Source organism: Budorcas taxicolor, chromosome 16 (assembly GCF_023091745.1).
Source record: "Budorcas taxicolor isolate Tak-1 chromosome 16, Takin1.1, whole genome shotgun sequence".
In the NCBI taxonomy this organism is placed as follows: Eukaryota; Metazoa; Chordata; class Mammalia; order Artiodactyla; family Bovidae; genus Budorcas; species Budorcas taxicolor.
In genome coordinates this window covers 76,002,068-76,025,948 of record NC_068925.1, presented here as the reverse complement: position 1 = coordinate 76,025,948, position 23,881 = coordinate 76,002,068, and the positions used below count along the sequence as shown (strand labels likewise).

Below are 23,881 nucleotides of genomic sequence, written 5' to 3'. Positions count from 1 at the left end.
AGCCTGGTCCTCTATAGAGAGAATCCTGCAGTGTTAGCAGGGAAAACTTGTTCTGAGAGTGAGCTAGGCCCGGGGCCCACATGGGTGCTATTCAGGAGCCTGAGGAGTCCCCGGGGAAAGGGCAGACAACCACCCACCCCTCCTCTTTGGGTCGGGAGGATGTCAGCCACTGCCTCCCCGGTAAGCAGGGACCCTGTTGCCTCCTTTGCAGGTCGAGTCCAGCATGGAGCCGGCCACCTTACTCATGGGGACTGGCTGGCTGAGTCCAGCCTCAGCCACCTGGGCGAGAGTTCTGGGTTTGGGAGGCATGGGGAGGAGCCAAGGGAAGAGAGTTGAAGGTCAGTCACATGTCAGCTACTGCTGGGGCCCCGTGATGGTTTAAGGCTCCACACGGTCAACCTCAGGCTGCCCGCCCCCGCCGGTCAGTCCCCTGCCCTGACTTCCCTGCTCCCTCTCTGCCCTCCCAAGCCCCAGGTTCTGCAGCTTTTCCTACTATTCCAGGAAAGCTTGCCCAGAGGGGCAAGGGGGGGCTCCTGCAGACCTTCAGAGAGTGGTGGGCAGGGGATAGATGGTGGAGCCTTCCCATCGCTCTGCCTGCCCCTGACTTTTATGGGGGAGGTGGGGACAGTGGTGGCTCTAGCAGAGAAATCTTTTCTCCCGGCTGGACAGACTGGCCGGCAACCTTCTTGGACAAGTCCAGACAGAAGTCCGGGTAATGAGGCAGCAGGAGTGGAAAGGCTCACGCCCAGGATGGAGCACGTGCTCCAAGGCGGCCTGCTGCTCCTGCTAAGTCGCTTCAGTCGTGTTCAACTCTGTGCGACCCCACAGACAGCAGCCTACCAGGCTCCACCGTCCCTGGGATTCTCCAGGCAAGAACACTGGAGTGGGTTGCCATTTCCTTCTCCAATGCAGGAAAGTGAAAAGTGAAAGTGAAGTCACTCAGTTGTGCCCAACTCCTAGCGACCCCATGGACTGCAGCCCACCAGGCTCCTTTGTCCATGGGTTTTTCCAGGCATGAGTACTGGAGTAGGGTGCCATTGCCTTCTCTGTACCAAGGCGGCCTAGGAGAGTCCAGTTCAGCTCAGGTCAGCCGCTCAGTCATGTCCGACTCTTTGTGACCCCATGAACTGCAGCACGCCAGGCCTCCCTGTCCATCACCAACTCCCTGAGTTTACTCATACTCACGTCCATTGAGTTGGTGATGCCATCCAACCGTCTCATCCTCTGTCGTCCCCTTCTCCTCCCACCTTCAATCTTTCCCAGCATCAGGGTCCTGGATCCCTTTATTTATCCCCCACCTGGCTACATGGGGCTGGAATCTGGGATTGAATAGATGCCCCCTGCGGGATCCACGTGCTCTCTGCTCTGTGTCTTTCAAAATTTCCCCTGTCCTCTGCAACTGTGCCTCCCACGCCTGACAGCCCCCATGGTGCCAGAGGCGGGCCCAACCTGACCACTCGCCTCCAAGGAGGCTCCACGGGGATGCTGTTCTGGAGTGACTCATCAGGCCCTGGGCTTCATTGGAAAGAGGAAGGCACAGCGGCATGAGGCCCGGGCTGACCTCAGGGGCTCTGACACAGCCCTTCCGGCCCCACGCGCTCACCGGCAAAGCCTCCCCGATGGACAGAGCTTTCGGTTTGAAAATCGGAGGTTATTTTTAGCTATGTCCTGGGGCCGGTAGCCGGACGTGAATTCCTCAAGAGAAGCTGCGGAAAGGAAACAACAGAATCCTCACATTCTCCATCTGGGTAGGGAGCTGCAGGAAGCTGGGCTGTGCGTGCCCCTTCTCTGGCTGGGCGTGCCCCTTCTCTGGGCAGGAGAGCTTGTTTGCCTACAGGTGGAGGGCAGTGTGTCCCCCTCCACCTCCCGCCAGAGGATTATAGTTGCCGTCATGATGCACTTGGGGTTTGGCCTTCTGGGCAGGGATTTCTGAGACACTCTGGCATTGAGTGTGCAGGCAGAGAACCCCTGCCTGCCCCACAACTTACATGCACAGACATGCTTAGCCCATGGAGGGGGGAGATGGTCCCAGGAGCAGAGGTGATGCCAGAGGACACCAAGTGAGGTTAAGATGAACTGTCTCACTGCCCTGCCAGGCATCCTCCAGAGACATGGTTTGAAGTGTGAGTGGCTTCTGTTGTCAGGCAGAATTCAGGAAGAAATGTGGGACCTTGGGCAAGTCCAGTCTCATCCTCCTTTCTGGTAGGATGGGATAATGACGGTACCGACCCCTCGGGTTGTCATCAGAGTAAATGAGATAATGCGGGGAAGCCTCTTAGCATGGGAGCTGGCACTCAGTGAATGCTTAACTCATACCAGTTATTATTATCATTGAAGCCTCCCCAAGAGACTGCGCTTTAGGAATCTTGCCAGACCTCCTGACTTCTCTTTTCACTCATATTCTTCCTTTCCATGGGACTGAACACTGCGGGCAGCCCATTGAGCCCCAGCCCTCCCTGGCATGGTGAAGGCGTGCATCAGAGAAAAGGGAACAGATTGAAGGTGATCGTCTCCGGCACACTACTGCACAAGTCCCAGCACAGCTCTCTGCAGCCTGCAGGGAGCCTGGTGGAGGTACAGGATCCCAAGAGTTGAAGTGTGAGTGGGAAAACTGGCCTGGTGTCCAGAAGGCAAGGAGTCCTAGGGAAGGGGGCAGAGTGGGGAACTCAGAGAGACCTGTGTCCAAATCCTGCCTCTGTCAACATGAGTTGTGTGGCTTTAGGCTGCTCCAGCGTCACCCCGAGCCTACTTCTTAACCAATAAAGGATGTTATTTGATCTTAAAGAATGCTATTAAAACAAAGGATGTCATAACCAGTTGGAAAGACTTCTTCCTTCAGACAAAATGGTATCTTGAGACTTGCTTCTTTCAGCTTCTAGAGTCAATAATTGCAATAACAGCTGAGGTCCTTCTGTCCTGCCTGGCAGGGCTGGTTAAATCTAGAGGTCTCAACAGACCAGTAATTGTACTATTTTCCCCTTCCTTCTCAATCAGCGTCTACTCTGGGACAGACTGCTCCCGGGGACCAGCCACACAGATTCCTTCCACGGGACTCAAGGGTGGTCCACGTAGGAGCCACAGGCACTGGGGCCTCAGGGTCAAGAGGAGACGGGGTCCCCTGCAGTGCAGGGGTGGAGGGACGCTTGCATCTCACCTTGGAATTCACAAGGACAAACTGGCTTCAAGAGTGAATCGAGAGCCCCAGTCTTTCAATGCCAAGGCTGACATTACCAGGTAGCTCTTCCAAAGAAGGGTCTGGTTGGCAAGGTCTGGTCTGGTTGGTCCTGTCTGAGTTCAGGGTAAGGGAGAAGGGTACCCACCTCTATGCCTCTGATGAGATGCCATGTAGTGTGATGGAGAGACTCATAAGCTCTGGATTTAGGTGCTTGGATTCAAACAGAGGTGATAGCTGTGTAAACTTGGTCAAGGTACATAGCTGTTCTCTGATGCTATCTCACTAGATTTAATGAGATTGGCACTAGCATCTGCCTCACAGGGTTATGATGGTGAAGTCATTTAATACACATAAAGAACTTAGAACAACGCTTGGCCCATTATAAACGTTCAAGACACCTTAGCCTTATCAGTAGTAATCTATCTGTCAATATTCCCAGCTTTTCATCTCTGTCCATCCCACGGTCTGTCTTAGAATAAAATGTCCATCCTTGTATTTGGTAGGAGCCAGTGAACATACGCATATGATTTTGTAGAGCTAGGATTTCCTCCTCACCCCAAGTGTCACCCACGGGGATTTTCTCCACGATGCCTCCTTCCTGTCCCTCTTCCTCTCTCTGTCTAGTTTGTGAAGTTGCTGTGCCGCATGCGTTCTCAAGAGCCACACTTGCTGAGTGGCCGTTCTCCTACCAGCTTCCCTCTCCCCCGTCCCAAGTCTCAAATGAGGACACGCCGCCCTGGGATGCCAGCTCGACCTGCAGAGCGCTTGGAGCACTGATGCCAAGGGGAGGCCACACTCGCCTCTTTGGGAAGCAAGAGTCACTAAATATTTCATTTCGAGGGCCTGGTGAAACCATCTCCCTGATGAGGCCTCAGGAAGCAGGTGTTGGTGTCAGCTAGAGGAGGCACCTAATACCTTCCCGATCAGATGCTGCAGACACCAGGGGCAAAGCAGGGGCGAGACGACAAGCATTTCCAGCTCAGCTCAGCGAAGGATTCTCTCCTCCCCACAACCCGTTCTGTTGCCTTTTGCAGGATATCTGGGAGCACAAACCTCTATGCTTTATTGGCCTCCCTTATTGCAAAAGGAAAGAAGAGGAGGCAGGAAGAGGAGTTAGCATTGGAATACAATTTTGCTAAACTGAGTGAAAGTTCTTGATGCCAGAGCTCCCACCCGTGGGCCCATCTGCACCTCCTGGCACCATCATCACCAACATCATCCAGGCTATGATATTTCTCATCACAATAACAGTAAAGGTGTCTATTATTATAACTGCACCAACTAGGTGGCTCACACAGCCAGGATCCTGAGAAGCCAGAATCCAGACAGTAAGTATGAGGAGGGGGGCTGGGCGCTATTTACAACAGGCAAGATGTGGAAGCAACTACAGTGTCCATCCACAGAGGAATGGATAAAGATACGGTGCACATATACAATGGAATATTACTCAGTCATAAAAAACTGAAAGATTGCCATTCGCAGCAATGTGGGTGGACCTAGAGAATATCATACCAAGTGAAGTAAGACAGAGAAAGACAAATATTATAATGATATCACATATGTGGAATCTAAAAAATAATACAAATGAATCCATATACGAAACAGATGCAGACTCAGACATAGAAAGCAAATTTATGGCTACTAAAGGGAAAAAGAAGGGGGCAGGGATAATTCAGGGGTATAGGATTAACAGATACTACCATATATAAAATAGGATTTACTGTAATATACAGGGTGCAATATTCAATATCTTATAATAACCTATAATGGAAAAGAATCTGAAAAAACATATATATATATAACTGAATCACTTTTCAGTACACCTGAAACTAACACAATATCAGCTATAATAAAATCAACTGTACATCAATAAAACAAAACGGACAAGGAAGCCTAGTGTGCTGCAGTCCACGGGGTCACAGAGAGTTGGGACACGACTGATCGACTGAACTGAAAACGAACAGAAAACGAGGCCTGTGAAGTCAGAGGAGTCAGCAGCTGTTCCTGGGCTTCACCTAAAGCCCTTTCATCTCCCAGGGCAGGGAGAAGCCTGTCCTCTCCTCGGCTGCCCCTCCTAATGAGTGGCGCCTTTAAAGCAGGGATTCCAGGCCGGCGCTGAAGGCAACTCTAAGATGACTCCAACCCACTTCTCTTTTTTCAAAGGAAGAAGCCAAAACACATGGAGAGGAAACAAATCGTCAAAGGTGCGTCAGCGTGACTTGGAGGCAGGTGCCAGCAGAACCCAGATCTTGTGGCCAAAGCCCCGCTGCTTCCTCTGCTGTGGGCGAAGTGGTCCCGTGGGCAGGTTACATTTAGCCTCGAGGCTGCCCTGTTTTGGGGGTGCAGAAGATGCCTTTTGATGGTGGAGGCCCAGTGATGGCGGAGGTGGGCCTGGCACTGGGCCTGGACAGGGAGGTGATAATGCAGGGCAGACTCGATGGGTGCGGATTAAAGCGCAGGGGAGAAAAGGGACACAAGGCTCCCCTCTGTGTCAGGGGAGAGAGCTCCTCCAGGCCCAGGCAGGCCCAGGCGGTCATCACACATGAGAAGGGTTCCTCTACTGTGACTGGTTTTCCCAGTGGTTATGTATGGATGTGAGAGTTGGACTATAAAGAAAGCTGAACGCTGAAGAATTGATGCTTTTGAACTGTGGTGTTGGAGAAGACTCTTGAGAGTCCCTTGGACTGCAAGGACATCCAACCAGTCCATCCTAAAGGAAATCAGTTCTGGGTGTTCACTGGAAGGACTGATGTTGAAGCTGTAACTCCAATACTTTGGCCACCTGATGCGAAGAGCTGACTCATTTGAAAAGACCCTGATGCTGGGAAAGATTGAGGGCAGGAGGAGAAGGGGACGACAGAGGATGAGCTGGTTGGATGGCATCACCGACTCGATGGACATGGCTTTGGGTGGACTCTGGGAGTTGGTGATGGACAGGGAGGCCTGGCGTGCTGTGGTTCACGGGGTTACAGGGAGTTGGACACGACTGAGCAACTGAACTGAACTGAACTGAGACTGAGGAGCTCCCACAGCATCCTGTACCATCTTCCTCGGGCTTGCGGATAACCTCACAGACAGGACACGTGTGTCCCAGCACAGACCGCGTCTTTCTTTTTCTCAAAGAGTCAGAAATAGAGCAGAAGGGATGGGAGTGAGCTATCCAGCAGGCATCCTATCCAGAGAAGATCTCGGGGAATCCTGCCAAGGAAATTATGGAATTTTCTGACACTGAGTTTTCCTGACAGCTGTTGAGGAATACGCTTACCCAGAGGCAGGGGACTGGTTCCAATGACCCAAGAAGGCAGCCTTCGGGGTAGGATTTCTATGAATCAAAATCTACAAGAGTAAAACATTCTCAGAGCAAAATTCGGGGGCCCTGCCTTGCCTCTCGTGAGTGGACTGCTCCTGAAGGACCCACACGCATGTCATCTGCACAGCTGTACACGCCAGGACTCCGAGCGTCACTCTGTCGAACAGCGACCTCCGCAGTAGTCCAGGCACGGTGGGTAGCACAAGGTGAGTGCCAGGGCGCGCACAGAGGCCCCCAGGGGACGCCGACAGCTGAAAGGCCTCAATTAGAGTGAAAGGAGTTATCTGGTATTTAAATAATTATTAGATGGAAGGAGTAATCATCGGTTTGAGCTGATTTTTTCCCCCACTGTCACCCTGATGGCGTCTATAATATTATTATTCAAATGCCCATGATTCTCATTGAGAAGAGACCAGGAGAGAAAGTGGGGGGAGGGGGAGGGGGGCAGGGAGAGGGTGGGGGAGAGACTCATTTAATCTCCATGTGACCATGTGACGGGGCTGCAGGAGGTACGATTAGTCTTTTTCTTATTTCAGCTGTCACTCAGGCACAGACACCCGAGATTGTTATTAGCGAGCGTATTTCACGCACGCGATTTAAAGGGAAAAGGGGAGGGAGTGGGGTGGGGAGAGGCAGAATTTCCGACAGAAAATAACAGGACCAGAGGAACAATTTAGACGTCACTGCTGTACCAGCCGCATCTGCTTCATTAATCGAATGTCATTTCCCCCCCCAGACTTGGCTGTTCTGTGAAGCTAAGTGGCTACACCTTGCCCCAGAGCAAGAGAGAGGAGGCGAGGGGAGACAAGAGGAGGAGGAAAACGGGCCTCTGCCTACGTGGCCTCTGGGCCTCTTTTCTGAGAAAGTGAAATAGATGACATTGTGTTCCCCAGCCCCCACCTCTCTGTGTGTCAAGGCAACTTTCGGTAGCATCTGAAAGTTGCTCCTCTCACTGTGAGAAGGGAGATACCCTGCTTATCCTTCATGCCATTCTTTTCCACAGGTGGATAAATCTGATCCAGTTTCAAATAACCAAGGAGTAAGTGAAGGGAATGTGGGGGCTTCCCTAACACTGATCAGCAGTTAGGGAAGCACCCAGATTTCGGACGGTGAGGGGGCCAGGCAGGTGCCTTGCATCCCCCGTGAGTGCATGGCAGGGGCATGTTCTCTGCCCCCTAGATGGCACCATGGGCAAGGTAGGGGGCAGGGGAGGTTCAAGCCTGGGCCCTGGCACGAAAGGCAGGCGTCTCAGGTGTGCCTCCGCTGACACGCACCCAGAAATTCATATGGCAAAGCCTTAATCCCCACGACCTCAGAGCAGGACTGCGTTTGTTGTCAGGGTCTTTATAGAGGTAACTGAATTAAAATTAGATAATTAGGGTGGTGCGTGTGCATTATAAGTCACTTCAGTCATGTCCAACTCTTGGCAACTGCATGGACTGTAGCCCGCCAGACCCCTCTGTCCATGGGATTCTCCAGGCAAGAATGCTGGAGTGGGTTGCCATGCCCTCCTCCAGGGGATCTTCCCCACCCAGGGATCGAACCCACATCTCTTATGTCTCAATGCACCAGTGTCCTTACAAAAAGGGGGCATTTTGGGCACAGAAACAGATAGGCTTTGAGGGAAGACGGCCACCTGCAAGCCAAGGAGAGAGTCCGGGACAGCGCCTTCCCTCACAGCCCTGCCCACACCCTGACTCCAGGCCTCCAGGAGGCCGCTAACCCCCCGGTGTCTAAGCCACCCCAGGGTGGTGCTCAGCCACAGCAGTCCTCGCTAACTCCCGTAGCCAGGAGGAGCGATGCACTCCACTGGCTGGGCTTGGGACCTGCTCCTTGAAAGAAAAGGGTGTTTGTGGCGAGGGGGGTGGGTGGAAACCACCACAGGGCCAACACTCCTGGAGATGAAGGCCCCTTCGGGTCTCTGTGAGAACCGGGGGCGGTGAGACAAGCTTCCCTTCTCACCCAGGCAAACACAGGGTCCCTGAGCCCGCTTTGGCCCCGGCGGGAGTAGAACCTCTCACCTCTCTCGCTGCTCCTGCAGGCAGTTCCGGTCCATCTCGCCTCCCCCGCCCTCTTCTGCTCCGGCCCAGAAGAGTCCACGTGTCGCCTGCCCACCCCAAGGACACTCGGGGATACTCTGTGGCCCCCCAGGAGCCACATCGCTCCATTCCCACCGCAGACCCTCCTCCGGCCTGTCCTCCAGGGAGCCCTGCCTCTTCACCCCGGTTGCTGTTGTTTTTAATTTCTCCCAGGTCTCCCAGTGGGCTCTCCTCGAGCCCTGGAAACCGCACCAGCTCTCCCAGCGCCTTAGCAAAACACGCCGTGTTTCTCCTCTCCGCTCACAGGCTATCAAAGTTTGGAATTGTCTCCCTGCATTATGAAGGGTTTCCAAAGACAGGCGTTGATTTGAAGGGCTGCAGCAGGGAGGGGCTGGGCTCCTTTCTGGGGCGCTGGCTGGGCTGGCTCGGCCAAGTCAAACAAGATTCATTACCCCGGGGGCGGGAGCAGGGAGATACACCGCCTGACCCTGCGGACCTGCCCCATATGTCACGGGCCTGTCAGAGCTCTCCCAGAATTCCCTTTATTATCTAAAGGTCGCCCCCCGGGCAGCGCGGAGAGGGGCCCACGGTATAAACCAAACTGCAAGAGCCATCAATTTCAAGCAGCTGCCAGCCGGCCACCCCTCCCTGTCCCCCTTCCGTGGGCTCTGCCCTCTTCAACCCCCTCTGGGGGATGGCACAGCCCCGCCTGGCCGTGACCACCTCACCCGCCGGGGCAGAAAGAATTTCGGTGACTTAGCGGGGCACTGAGCCTCCAAGCTGTGCCCTAGGAGTATGCCTGCCCTCTGCACTATGGGCCCCTAGAAAGGCTACCCCACTGGTCCCCGGACTCCAGCTGGACTGTATCCAAACCACCCCAGTGGTGGCGTTGCTCTGTGGGCAGGCCTTTTGAAATCAAAGGACAGGAAGAGGCATTTTCAGGCCCCTTCCCAAGTCTGGCAAAGGAATAAAAGTGGGAATCCAGCTTTGCTAAGTCAAATCCAAATTCATGTTTGAAGACCTCAAAGCTGAAGGGCCATGAATAGTAGGATGATAAAAATTTCCATGATGGCAAAAATAATAAAGAGGAGCAGCTATCACTAGTATTATTCATTAACCTTCTGCTGTGTGGCACACTGCTAGATTCTTGGCAAGCGCAATGGGTAATTTTACGATTATCCTGCAAGATAGGTATTATTCTCCCCATTTCACAGATGGAAAAAATGGTGGGAGGGTCCTATCTTCTCAGGAGGGTTGAGAAACCAGCATCGTTCTGCTAGGAAGCAGAACTTACTGACACCCATGCTTTCCCCACTCTTTCACGTCACTGAGATATTTACAAGTTATTTTTCAACCAAATTCTCTTGTCCCTGGTCTGGGGAGACTCGCGAGGATGTTAAACAAGACTTGGCAAGGACTTCAAAGGTCAAGCCTTGAGGTTCCCATTTTATCTGGGTAATGGAGCAGGGCTGAAAGTGGAGTGGCCAAGACCGAGTTATCTGTTACAAGGTGGAGTCTGGAGGTGCTTTGTGACAAAAGGTTTGCGGGCTGGCAGTCACCTTTCAGAGAAATTCCCAAAGATCTTTCCGAGAGGCCTGGCAGGGTGTCTCCTGCCTTCTCACCCATGCTCACTGTACAAGGGAGAGCCAGGACCTCTCAGACAGAAATGGGACCAGAGAGCAGGGCACAGGGCCCAACTAAGGGGTTAGATCTTAAGAAATTACAGTCACTCCACTAATGGCATATTATGCTCCATTACCTGCCATATTTTCAAACAAGAGTGACACACCTCCAGATCTCAGCAGGGGAGGTGGGGGGAGCGGTTGTTGGAGGAGGCAAAAGAGCGAAGAAAGTGAAAACACAAAGCCCTGGACATTCATCTCAGCTCAGGCAGGGGACTGGCCCTACATGCCACTTACTCTCTGGGAAGCGGTCCTGCCTTTCTCCTCTTGAAGAATTTTAACAGCCCCCAGGAGACCCTGGGTGAGAGCACTTGCTGTTTCTCTTGCAGACCCTCCTGCTTTCTGTCCCATGGCAGCCACCGAAAGAGCTCCAGGGACCAGGGGAACTCCCCATCGCTGATTCCTTGTCCTGGCGTCAGGGAAAGTGGCCATTAGTGCCAGATCAAGGTGCATTTTTTTTTAATGCTGTTTCCAGAAGCTGGGGTTCCCAAAGTTCAAAAGAGTGGTCCTCTTCACCAGCAACCCTGCACTGCCTCCTTGAAAATGTGCGTGTAAGATAGTCACCATCCAGGCTTCCCACCGGCATCAAGATTGAGCCGAAGACTTCCTGCAAGGTGTGCCTTGTGCTGCTTCATTCCTCGTGCGTCAGAAGACTTCCGTTGACTGACTTTGCCAGGCATATGGCCAAAGCATGATATCCACCCATGGAAACAACCTCCTCGGCTCCCTGCTGTTGCCCAGACAGACCCGGGACTGCTAAGTGCCCAAGTTCAAGTCCTCCCAAGCTGGCTCTTCCGTCTTTCTCTGGCTCTCCTTCCTACCTCTTCCAGAGTGACTCCACTCCTAACGAACTTGTTCATTTGCTGAGTCCCCAAAACACCTCGCACAGTTTTATCTCTGGAATGTCCATCTCCACTTTCTTCTTGGCCTATCCAAACCCTGCCCATCCTTCAGCATTTCAGGAAGCCTCTAGACGCGCACCCATCTCTTCTCCAAAGTCCATTAGAAATTGCTGTTTCTAGCAGACATTGCACTTCAGTGTCGGCCCTCTTTTTCACGTGACCATGTCCTACCTTCCCACCGAAGCAGAGGTCGTTGACATCTGTGCAGGGTTAGCATTAGGCCTTTGACTCAGGACTGCACGCAGTCTCGGAGAAGGCGATGGCACCCCACTCCAGTACTCTTGCCTGGAAAATCCCATGGACTGAGGAGCCTGGTGGGCTGCAGTCCATAGGGTCGTGAAGAGTCGGACACGACTGAAGCGACTTAGCAGCAGCAGCACCAGCAGCAGCACTCAGTCTGACTTGAGGAGAGCAGGGTAAAGGCGAGGGGATTGCATATGTGCTTCCCTCACCCGCTAGGCTGCTCTAAGCCATGGTGGAATAACACACTTGCCTCAATTATTTGTCATAACTGGTCACTGGGCAGCAGTGAAGAAGAGGGTGAGCCATTTGGGAAGGATCCTGGCTGCTGTTCATCTTGGGCCCACTGGGTAATGAGCAGATGTCATTAGCCAGGTGGATAAGGCGGGGAAAAGGATGGAGCAGAGTAGGAAGATGCCAGCTCTCCTTTGAAGAACACCCCCTACAGACAGGACTGGTGCAGGAAAAGCCTTGGCAAGAGAGTGCCAAAGCCATGAGTCCTACATACACTATCGTCAACCACATTCAGAAATACACACTCATGAGTGGCCGGCAGACAGCGTAGCGTGATCAGCAGCAGAGGGGGTGCGGTGAGACTCCCCCCGCCGGAAGGTTTCGGAGGAGGACTCTCCTATGAGGAAGTCAAGCTCACCGTGACACATGGCAGCAGATGCAGAGGGAAGGCTATGGTAGGATGTGAGTGTGTGCTGAGTCACTTCAGTCCTGTCTGACTCTTTGTGACCCCATGAATCGTAGCCCACCAGGCTCCTCTGTCCATGGGATTCTCCAGGCAAGAATACTGGAGTGGGATGCCATGCCTTCCTCCAGGGGAATCTTCCCAAACCAGGGATGGAACCTTCGGCTCCTGCAGCTCCTGCATTAGCAAGCAGATTCTTTACCACTGAGCCAGCCGGGAAGCCCTTTGGAAGTAGACCTGGGTGCAAGTCCTGCTCTACCACTTACTAGTTCAGTGACCTTGAACATGTTATTTAACCTTTTGGAGTCTGAGTTTCCTTAACTGTAAAAGGATACCTCACAGGGTTGTGGTGAGAATGAATGAGAAAATAGACGAGGTGTTTTGCAAACGCTACGGTTTTGAATAAACACCAATTACTCTTGTTTCTGTTTTTGGAGAAACACTTGCAAGGGCATCATCTCCTTGGCAACAATGGCTGCCCTGGGTGGTGGCGACGAAAAGGAAGCCTTGGCCTCACGCAGGTGATGGGGTGGTTCTTGTGCGTGGAGCTTGGGGACCCAGGCCTCTGGGGAGGACCTGGGTGCTGCTGGTACCTAGTAGCCGTTACTCCAGCCCTTGGGCCCCACGCTGCCCTGGGCCTCACCCCCTCCTCTCAGGGCCCTGAGAGAGATTTAAGGGCCTCTTTTGGGCTCTGGGTGATTCACCAAGGTGCCCCTGGCAGGAAAGGGGAAGAGAGGACAGCTGGTCTACAGGAGGAAGGAGAGATGCTGAGAGCTGCTTGACCAGGCTGAGCTCCACATTTTGGGGGGGCTCTTCCCATGCTTGGGATATGGTCAGCACAATGGATGGAACTCCCCTCCAGTATCTTCTCTGCTTCTCCTTCTTTCCCGGGCTTTTCTGAACCAACAGCTGCCTTTGAATAAAAAGCTGTAACTCCTTTTTATGAGGAAGCTTCTTAAGCAGGCTCTGTCCCAACCCTGTCCCTCCCCACCTTCAGCTTCTATTATTTTACTCTCTTTGTCTGAGGCTCTGAGCTCTAGGCAGAAAAGATCCCGAGCTGTCAAGCAGCTTCTCTTAAGTAACAGGCGCACTCAGGCTCACATGGAGGAGGGGAACCGCGGCGGCGCTGGATAAAGGAGACACGTGGACACGGCGGGGCCAGGGATACTCTGGGCAGAGATGTGCTCACTTACGGGGCTTGCCTGTGCCAGACGCATTTGGCCTGGAGGACCCTGAGCACCTGGGTGAGCGGGGAGGGGAGAAGAGGCTTTTGAGGCCCTACAGCGGTGAGCAAAAGTGAAGGGCACAGTTATAGGGCAAGCTGGCCACGGCCGGGGAGAAGATTGTGCCGGAGGGGAGAGAGGGAAACACAGGCCGGGGCAGCACGGGGCCACCTGGGCCGGAGATGAGAGGGCTTTTCCAGGGAGGATCTGGCCCCCGATGATGAATGGGGTGTGAGAGAGGAGCCTGGAAAAGGGTAAACAGCCAGGAGGGAAGCGAGAGGGAGGGAGGCGGGGGCAGAAAGAATGTTGAGGTCAAAGAGCAAAGAAAACCGCTCCTGGAGTGATTAATTCAAGATCTAGCAGGCAGCCTTCAGGAGCCACATGTGCTCAGGATATGCTAGGCCCCGCCTCCCCGCCCGAGGCCCCGCCCAGGTGCCTGCAAGTCTATTTTCCCCAGACCCACTCCACACCCTCTGGCAAACCTTCCTTTCCACTTGTCCTGAGTCTCCAAGGGACCCCACTGTAGTATAAACAAGCATTTGTGTAGCGATCTTATAGCTAACTAATAATTTCACCTACACTGAGTGCCAAAGATTTCGAATTCTGGCACTGGAGAAGGCTCTTGAGAGTCCCTTGGACTGCAAGGAGATCAAACCAGTCAATCCTAAAGGAAATCAACCCTGAATTTTCACTGGAAGGACTGATGCTGAAGCTGCAGCTCCAGTACTTTGGCTGATGTGAAGAGACGACTCAATGGAAAAGACTCTGATTCTGGGAAAGATTGAAGGTGGGAGAAGAAGGGGGTGACAGAGGACAGGTGGTTAGATGGCACCACCGGCTCAATGGACATGAGTTTGAACAAGCTCCAGGAGATAGTGAAGGACAGGGAATCATGGGGTTGCAAAAAGTTGGACACGACTGAGTGAACAACAACATCCTGTTAACGCACCGCTCATGCAAGCCCGTGGAGAGAGGCGCATCAGCATAACCACTTCACAGACATAGGCAGACTTGAGGTGAAATATTTTGGAGAAAGCACTGATCTGGAAGTGGGCCTTGGACGTGATCCTGGAGTTACATCCCTCTGTCTGCTGCTCTGCTGCCTGCAGTGAGAGGTGCCACCAAGTGATACCAGCAAGGACAGACCCCCGACTCTGGAGGTCAGTATCCCTGCACCAGGCAGGCTCTGGCCACACCCAGCACACACTGTCTGTCACCAGTCTTCCAGAATGGGCGTGCAGTGTAAGGAGCGCAAGTCAGACCTGCGTTCGTGGGGGCAACCTGTGAGAGAGGAAGACGCCTGGCTAGGAGCCCTCCACCCAATGCCACTTGGCTCCTGTCCAGTCCCGGGGAGGGGCCGAGGACTGGAGATGGCTCAAGGGCTAGCGCAGGTATGGCAGGTGAAAAGAATCCAGAAATACGGCTTTGCAGGCAAAGAGGCTGGGGTGCCAAAGTCCCCTCCCCACCCGACCTGCTCTTATCTGTGGGGGAGAAAACCTATACTTGCCATCTCCCCTGCTAAGACCCTTGCTTCCGCGGTCCCAGCAGCTGGCCCGAGATAGCAGGCAGCCCCTACCTGCCTCTGACTGCCCCTACCTGCCTCTGACTGCCCTGTCTTTTCCAGCTCTCTACCCTGGCTCCACATGCTCTGAGTCCCAGCCCTGGCAGATCACTGATTAATTCAGGGCTGGTTAATAACCCTTCTATTTCGATGAAACAAGCTGTCTCGTTTTCTTTATTTTTAACACCGACTTTCGTTTCTTTGCTAAGCATCTTACTGTCATTTAAATTTCTCTGTCTCCAACCAAGCTGATAATAGACTGGAGTGAGCAGCTGCTTCCGTCCTGTTTATGACAGTGATTAGAAGTTAGAGCTGTGCAGGCAGAGAGCTGACCACGCACATGGCTCTGCCCCTGCTTGTAGACAGAGGGCTCACTCGGACATGATTAGGACAATTCCGGCTCCAGGAGAGGCCAGGGCTTATCCCAGTCCTCCAGCCTTCCTGGCACCCTGCTCCGAGGGGAGTCTTGGGGTGGGGGCGAAGGTGTGAGAACCGACTCTGTTTACTGTGGAATTTAGGCCAACAGCTGCGAGTCATTCTCACGGACCTGATACCCAACCTCACTTCTCAAAGGAGCCTTTTCCTGCATTGAATTCCCCGAGCAGCAAACAGAAAGACCCACGGTGAGAGCGCTGGGGTGTGGGTGAGGACTTCGGCCATCACCTCTTCCACCTTGCTGCTGCACAGGAGACCTGGTCATCTCCTTCCAACCTCTGCTTGAATCCCCCACGTGGATGCAGAGTTCCTTCCCTCCCTGGATCACATGACTGGCTGATTTCTCTCTCCTGTGTTCCCACAACACTTAATTTGTACAACTATTATTTGCTCATGTTCCCCTTTTTCCCTTGCCACAGTGGGAGCTCCTCAAGAGCCAGGACAGGGCCTTGCCTCCCTCACATGATACCCGCCACATAGCAGGTATTTGATAAACATTTGTACAAAGTTAATTATGTTGTGCCAACTTCAGCCTCCTTGCAAGTAATGCAAAGAAAAAAAAACAAAACGCAAAAACCCAAAACCTTTCTTCTGCCTGGGCAGGCTCCTGGGGAGGTGGCCTATCTGTCCCTACCTGGACAGGTGTTCTCCACTTCCTGTCCTCAGGCCAGAGGCCACTGCGTCCTCAGAAGACAGGGCCTTGCTTGTCCCTCCAGGCCCAGAGTGACTACAGGGCTGGTGGAAGCCTTGGCCTGGGAGGCTGGGGGCTCGTGGCAGGAGTCAGTCAGGTGGCCTGGGCCAGGTCCACCGGATCCCAGCCCCGCCTCCTGTGGCCTTCGGGCCCACCACGGCCGCCTGAGAAAGCTCGCAGGTGCGAGCTGGGCAAACCCGGCCAGCCCCGGCTCCCGCCTCCCGTTCCGGCAGTCTCCCAGCCAGCTCCGTCTGCAGACAGCTGCTCGGGTCATTGTCTCAGCCTCTCCAAGCTGTGAATGCCGAGTCTATAGAGACCGGCACGCAAACAGTGCCCACACTGCCTCTGGGGAGGGAGGGGAGAGCTGGGCTTTGCCAGGGCCATTGACTCTGCAAATAGCAAGGCCTGCTGTGGATGGGGCAAAGCTTGCTGGAGTCTTTAACAGCGGGGAGCGGTTTCTCCACACACTGCCCTGTGCCACAGAGAAGCGCGGGGGTGCCCGAGGGCTGGCGGACTGGCAGGGCAGGGGCGAGGTCCGGCCTCGGGGACACCTGCTCAAACCCAAGAAAGAGAGACGTGGTGGGGCACAGGGTCGAGGCATGAGAGGCTGGAAAGAGAAGTTCCCACCCAGGCAGGTGGAGATGTGTGCTGGGCCTGGCTGGGGCAGACGGACCTCCTCACTTTCTCCACAGCTCGACTGGCCAGGCTGGGTGACAACCGGCTTCCCCAGGCTGGACTCAGCTTCTGCATCTATTGTGTGGACTAGGGGAAAAGTTGCTATCAAACACTAGACGTTTCTCAAGTGTTCTACGTATAACACCTATTCTCTTGCAATGCAAGTGGTTTTCTTCATAACATTCTGGAAAAGAAACCCAAGGCACCTTGTCACCCTTATTTTCCACCTCTGGCTCTTGGGCAGTGCTGCGGAAGGCACGGGGCTCCCTCTGCTTGCATCCACCCTCCCGTGCTGTTTCCAACGAGGGGCCAGGCTCTGCGCTGAAGCAGGGAGGGCTGGGTGGAGGGAGCTTCTTGGGCTAGTAGAAGACAGCTTCTCCCCCGACATCCTGCTACATTCTGCCCAGGGATCTAGTTCCTGGGCCCCAGGGTCTAGCTTGGGCCCTGGCCACAGTGTCTGCAAGTGCTTTACATGCTGTGTCCATCCCATTCATATCCACGCTTCTAGGAGCTCTCTCTGCAGACCAATGTAAGCTGATTGCAGGCAGGCAGCGAGGAGCCTGGGAACTCTGCCCTTTGCCCTTCATTGGAGGCTGACTCCCAGGAAAATGCCAGCGTGTCAGTTCTGTGACAGTATCCTAAATCTCTACTCTTAGATGTGAAGACATCAAAGCCCCAAGGGTAGCAAATTCGGAATTCAAACTCCATCTCCACGGCTTAGTGCTAACCCAGAGCCACACGTATGACCTGGGTGCCAGGATCACTGTGGGTTTTGTCCTCAGTTTCCAGTCTCCACTGAGCCTTAAGCTCTTCATCTATTTCTCTATATAAAAATCTTTAGCACACAGATTTTCTTTAAATAAAATCTTATTTTTATCAGAAAATTCCAAACAAATTTCAGAGAGAGAGAGAGGGGAGGGGAAAACAATCTCTAGCTTGGCTGTATTTCTGCCCTAACTTTTAGAATTATTTTGCACGTTGCGACAATTGTTGTTTTTCCAAATCCCTTAACATTATCTTCCCATGCCCAGCTCCAGAAACAAAGGCAAGTGAGGGTGCTCAGAGAGTCAGGGAAAGAATTCATCCCCACTATACAGATGAAGACATGGAGGTGCTGCGTGAGGGGCAGGAGGCCATACTCCCAGAGTGTCTTGGGGCTCCCTAGTATCTCCCTCTTTGACCGGGAAGCAAATGGAGGGTGAGCATTAGTCAACAGGTGAGAAAGCTTTCAGGAAGATGGAAGAGCCACAAGTGTGAAGGCAGGCCCTTTGTTCTCATGCATCAGGACCCTAACCTGACACTAGCCTCTTCCTGACCATCTGTTCTGACCCCCCTTAGCTGCTCTCAGCATCTTGAAGACGGGTGCCAGGTGTGACTTCCCAGTTTCACAAATTGTTCCCATGGTTTTCTCGAAGCCTCTCACAGCTAGGTTCTTGGGCCCAGAACCTTCAGGGCTTCACACGCTGGGGGTCACTCAGAATGGGGCGTTAGACTTGAATTCTGTTAATTTCCGGATAAACCTCAGGGGGTGTTTGCCTGGCTGAAACCCTAGTGGTTGTGGGTTTTAATTTCACAGAGAGTCAAGGGACTTGCCAAGAAGGTCTGGGTGGCTGAGGTGAGAGTAGGGGACCAGTCCTTTCAGGGGCTTGTGAATCCCTGACTGCCTCTCTCCTGGAAAAATCACCAGCCTCCAGCGTGGAGCAGGGACTCAGACCCTGCAGGGCTGGCTGACCTGGGCTCCCAGGGCTGGGCGCAGCTGTGGAGCCTGGCCCTCCCGCCTGGCTTTGGCCAAGGGCTTCCACTGAGAACCCCGAGTTCAGAAAACAGCCTCTTCTCCCTCAGGTAACTTTGTAGCTCAGGAAGAAAGAAAGGGAAGCTGCAGTGGTGGAGGGGCGGTGGGGGGCGGTCAGGGGAGGTGGGAGGTCAGAGGCCAACGTAATATTTACCCAGCCCAGCTGAGGGCTTTCGCTTTCACGGAGCAGGAAACCGCTTCAAAGCGGCAATGTCCCCTCGTGTTGCTTCTGCCTGCCAGCTGGCCCTCCTGCCTCCATGGGGCAGTCAGGGCTCTCTCACCCAGCCCTTCCTCCGTTCCTGAACCTTCCACCCTTGGCCTCTTCAAGGCAGGAACCCTCTGCCCTGCCTCCTGCCCAGAGAGGTGCCATGACTTGTCCGTGGTTGTACAGCGATGACCACACCTGGGCGCTCCAGCCTTAGGCCTTGGACCTCTCGTCTTTCCTCTGAGTCAGTCATCTGTCACTTGGGGACGCAGGGCAGGCACTGGGGTTACAATTCCTCACCCGAAGCCTCTATACCATCTACCACCAGAGCACCAAGAGGAAACTGAGGCCAAAGAAGCTCCTGGAGCCTCGAATTCAATGGTTCTTTACATCGGGTGGGGTTGGGGAGAGTGCTTACAAATTTCTTCTCTTCAGAAATACATACACACACATGCACACACATACATGTATTTCTCAAAAGCATAGACTTTTAAAGGTTTCAAAGGCCTCTTAAAGTCCAAGCACGCCCCCTGGTTCTTTCCATCCCAGGCCCGAGCCTCCCTGCACCCCAAATCTGATCTGGACACGTCAAGGTACAAGCAGAACACTGCCCTCCATTATGGGATTAGAGAAAGTTTTCAGGTTGAAGTGAGATCCGCCTGCTTGTAACCTCCCTCCCTTAATCCTCCCGGCATTCTCTGTGGACAGAACTTTTAAAGGAGAGTCCTCCAGGAGGCAGTCAGAAGGCAGAGATGGCTCTTGGAGGGGGCTTTCCTGCTCAGCCAAGGTGAGGGGGGGAAATCCGAATATATTTTCTCTGGGTTCCCTTTAATGGGTTCCTTCAGACAAAAGTGCGTGCACTAACAGCAGGATTCTGGACACTTCAACGTGAATACAGATGAGTAACAACATTTCCTGATGAAGCACAGTGGAGTCCAAGCTGCCAGCTCTGGGAGACCGGAAAGGGATGCAATTTACATAGAATACACAGTGCAAAGCCCTTGGGAGGGTGCTACATGGAGATCTCGCTCTAGGATGTTGACTAACAGAAGACAACTATAGTGGTGTCAGTTTAAAATCGGTGGAGGGGGGAAAAAAAAGGCTGGGGTAGCTCTGACAGGCTGAGGAAGGGGAGAGGGTGAGAGGGAACTGTGAGGTTTTCGGGCATCGCAGTCTCCCTCCCGGAAAACCTGCGCCTTCCACTGGTACGAGCAAAGGGGAAACTTCTGCACCTCCACTCCCTCTGATTCCCCAGCATACTGTTAATTCCATTCTGCCTTTACTTTCCTATTGAAATTCTGGGAGGGGAGGTTCATTTTCCCTCCCCCGCAGGATGCTGTAGTGTCTTGAAGGTAGGGTCAGTTATAGTTTTGTCTTGGTCCTGGGTGTTACACATTCCTGGCACTGCCTAAATGATCAATTTCTACTTGATTAAACCTAAGTGGGCTCCGATTCCAGGTTTCATTGTCTTTCTGTCTTGGTTCAGCACAAGGGCAATGATTCTCACGTGGAGATTGCACTCGGAGTTTGTTGAGCTATTCCACTCCTCTTTCTCCTATCCCTCCCCATCCCTCCACATGCAAACTAGAAACCGAGGTGGGAAGACAGGGTTGTAAATGCAAAGATACAAAAAGTTTAACTCCCCAGACAGCATGGAGAAGAAGTGAAGGTGCCTTAGTCAGGGCCTCCGCCCCTCTCTCAAAGCTGCAGAAAGAACACATGCTTTTGTTGGGGCGGGGGGACAGGCAGAGCAGGGGGGATAATCCACTGGCCCTGGGAGCTCTCCCCCACTTCCTTCTCTAAGACAAGCTGAACTCTTCAAGGGTGACTCCACTGCCTTTTATCTCTCATACCGAAAGCAATTTTAGCCAAGGGAAAGCAGGATTAGACTTTCATAACGTGATACATTTATCTTGTTTTTCTTTTTTCCTTGCTCTCTCCTCCCTCCCCTCCCTCTTTGACCCCAGGTAAACGTGAGCCAAATGGGGCGCCAAGATTAAATATCAGAGGACACCATCAGATCCTAAGAGATGCTCCTTTCCGGCCCGCTGCCATCCCCAAACTTTTAATATCTTCCCCACCCCCATCAGATGGTTACTGTCTGTTCAGATGAGAAAAGCCTCTGGACCCTGTTCTCTCCATATTGTCCTCTGCTGAAATGAAAGGGGGAATTATAATTCAGAGAAAGGCTCCCACAGAGAGTACGAAGACAAAGATAAAATCACTGATACAACGCTGACATGCGTTCAGCTCCTGAAAGGTCTCTTTTAAAAAGTCTCCTCGGGAGCAGTCTTGCCACCACCTGAGACTGTTTGGAAAATGCACGTTTAGGGGGGCTGGGAGAAGAGGAAGGCCTGTGAAGGCACCTTGGGGTCGGGCCAAAAACTTGCATCGCTGATAAAGAGAGGCTAGAGCCTCTCCGTGGCGGGGCCAGCTGGCGGCCAGGACTGCTTGAGAACGCCTGCCCACCCCCCGGCCCCCAGACGCATCCTGCCAACCCGGCAGGCCCCTCCCGGAGCGGCTTCCCCACCCTGGCCCCCCTCTTAATGCCGCAGGCGCCCTGTCCTGCTCCCCTGCCACCAGACGGGGCCCAGACATCCCACCGGCAACGGGACCCTACCAGTTGTGGTCTCAGAGCAGTGACAGCTGGGAGTTTCTAATATATCTTAACTATATTTTTCCCTTCTCCTAAAACAAAACAAACAACAAAAACAAATCAGAAAACACACACACACACACAAACCCTCTACAAAAGCCACTGTTTACAGCCCAGATTGGTTTTCAAGCGCCCCCTCTAGTGGAGAGAACCTGCAGCTTCGGTTTCCCAGTTCAGCCCCCTGAGGGCCTGGGAGGACCCGAGCGTCTTTCTGCCCCGCCCTTCCCCCCGGCCGTCCCTGAGTTTGCTCTCAGCCCTTCCCGCCCCTCTTTCACCGTCAGGCTCTCTGTCCACTGTCACCCGCCTCCCTCAGCCTGTCTGCGGCTGCTCCTGCATCTTGGCTTGGGTCTCACCTCGTGCGCCTGGCACGCCTCTATCTTGGTCTGCATCTCTGGTCGGTCTGCTGGGCTCCCTCCCCGCCTAGTTCAGGGCTCCAGGCCTGGGGAGAGGGAAATGCTTTGACCAAGCCTTGGAGCAAGTGGTCTGTCTCCGAGGGCCAAGGCAGGGACTCCTCACCCAACTCAGGTGCTCCCCGAGGGGAGGGAACCCAGCCTCACACGCGCTCCCTAGCAAACCTGGCACCCCCACGGGGCTGATGTGCAGGTGTGAAGCAGTCTGTAGCCTGAGCTTGGAGCTCCGGCCTTGGAGGCCCGCGTGAACCCAATGTGCCCCCTCCATCCACTCTCCCCACCATCCCGCCAGCATCCCCGTGGGGCAGCCTGCTGCCAGGCCAACAGCTGGCAGAGCCCCAGGGAGGGGCCGGCCAGCAGGGGTTGGGAGGAGGATGCTGGTGCCAGCGGAGGGGGGTAGAGAAAAGGGTCAGTGGGAGCCCGGGCTGAGCTGGGGACAGAGCGGAGACAGGGCGGACGGCCTGCGGTGAGGAGAGGGGGGCACAGGGAACACCCCCAACCTGCAGGAGACAGGACCAGGCCAGGGCAGGGGCCAATGCTGAGCCCGGCGGGAGCAGGAGCCTCTGCGCTGTGGGGCCCTTTGTCTCCTCTCCCCGCCTCCCCTCTTCCTCTGCCCTTACACTTTCCCAGTAGGGACCGGGCTCCCCAACAAAGAACTTTCTGGCCTCTATTTCTGCCCTGGAATCCCAGATAGAAGAGGAGAAGTTCCCTATGCCCCAAAGGCCAGGAAACGGAGGCCTGGAGAGGCTGAGGGCTACGCCCAGGGAGAAGGGGGATGTCCAGCTTTTACCTTCATCCCTCCTGGCCCTTGGGACCGGCTGTTTGACCCCCTCCCCCCATCCCCAGGAAGAACAGCCTTTCTCTGTCTCCACAGGGCTCACCTTTAGAAACAACCAGACAAGAAGGGAACACCCCCCCCCCCCACCCCTCATTTACTCTAATCAGGCATGAAATCTTTGTAACTAAGTGGAAAAAAAAAAAACTGTTTCCCATAAGGGAATCGGTTCCGTTCATTATTGTTGGAACTGAGCATCTGCGAAGGGGAGAAAGATGCTCTTAGAATGAATTGATAGCAGACTGGCCCTGGGCGAGGGCGGCAGCGCTTGGGGGTGGCTGTGTCCACGAGCTCTAAAACTATAGCACCTCAAAGCCTGCTCCTGCCAGTTTCCCTGTTGACCATCCTGACTTATTTGTAGTTCACAGACTCCAGTAACACGACGCTCCGGTCTCTTTATGATCAGAACAGGGCGGGGTGGTGGGGGGGGGGGCGTGGGCTGCGGGCTTGGCTTGGGGCGTCTCTCTTCCCCTCGGCTGTGATGGACACAGATGATACTGGCCCCCCCACCCCTGTCTGCGTGTGTGGAGACAGCTGTGTGGCAATGCAGGGAGACAGCTGGGGCGGGGGGTGGGGTGGTGTGGGGGAAGGATATCGCTCCTGGAGACAGAAATCGCCTCCCCCTGCCCCAAAGCCCAGAGCTTGGAGAGGCAGCCGTAGCAGAGGAGGCAGGACAGAGACTAGAAACCCCCCCAACAGTGACAACTCCAGCGCCATAAATATTTCATGGCACCTGAACTGGCGAGTTGAGGCTGCTGCCAGCTGCCGCCGTGTATATTTAACTGTGTCACTGGCCTCCCATCCTGCTCATGTGTTTCCTTGTAATGTGCCCATGAAATAAAGATGAACAGAATCGCCAGAAGGATCTGGAAGTGGGCAAGGAGCCTGGTAGAGAAGTAGCTGTTCTTCAAAGGGGGTCTCTGGAACCTCATGTTAAGCTCAGACTCCACGACAACAGCTGGAGAACTTTTGCATCTGACGTGCCTGCAGCTCTGATGGTCTAGAGGCTGGAGGGGGCAGATGTTCCCTGGCGCTCTGGGATCAGGGGTGGGTGTTCAGGGCAGATCTGAAAGCAGGGCCACCAACCTTGTAATTGCATCGTTTCTTTGGGGGTGATGGGACACCACCATTTACTCTTCATTTAGCCTAGGGCTGCAAGGCTAACCAGTCCCCCTGTCTGGCACCAGGCTATGAGTGACCATGGTCCTTACATCCTGTCAAAGAGAAGGGCCAGGTGGAATCCCCTTGCCAGACTCGCGGTCCTGGGCGGAGGGGCCCTTCCCACTCTCCATCACTTCCCACCTTGACGCTCCTCAGCCGCGTCTCCATTGCACAGCGTTCTACATGTCATTT

General features: G+C 54.0%; 1 protein-coding gene across 2 annotated transcripts in view; it reads right to left on the bottom strand.

Annotated features, from left to right (window-relative positions):
• The window catches only part of PLXNA2 (plexin A2), a 228,314-nt gene that overhangs the window by 202,281 nt on the left and 2,152 nt on the right, over nt 1-23,881 (bottom strand). The gene's annotated exons all lie outside the window — the stretch shown is intronic.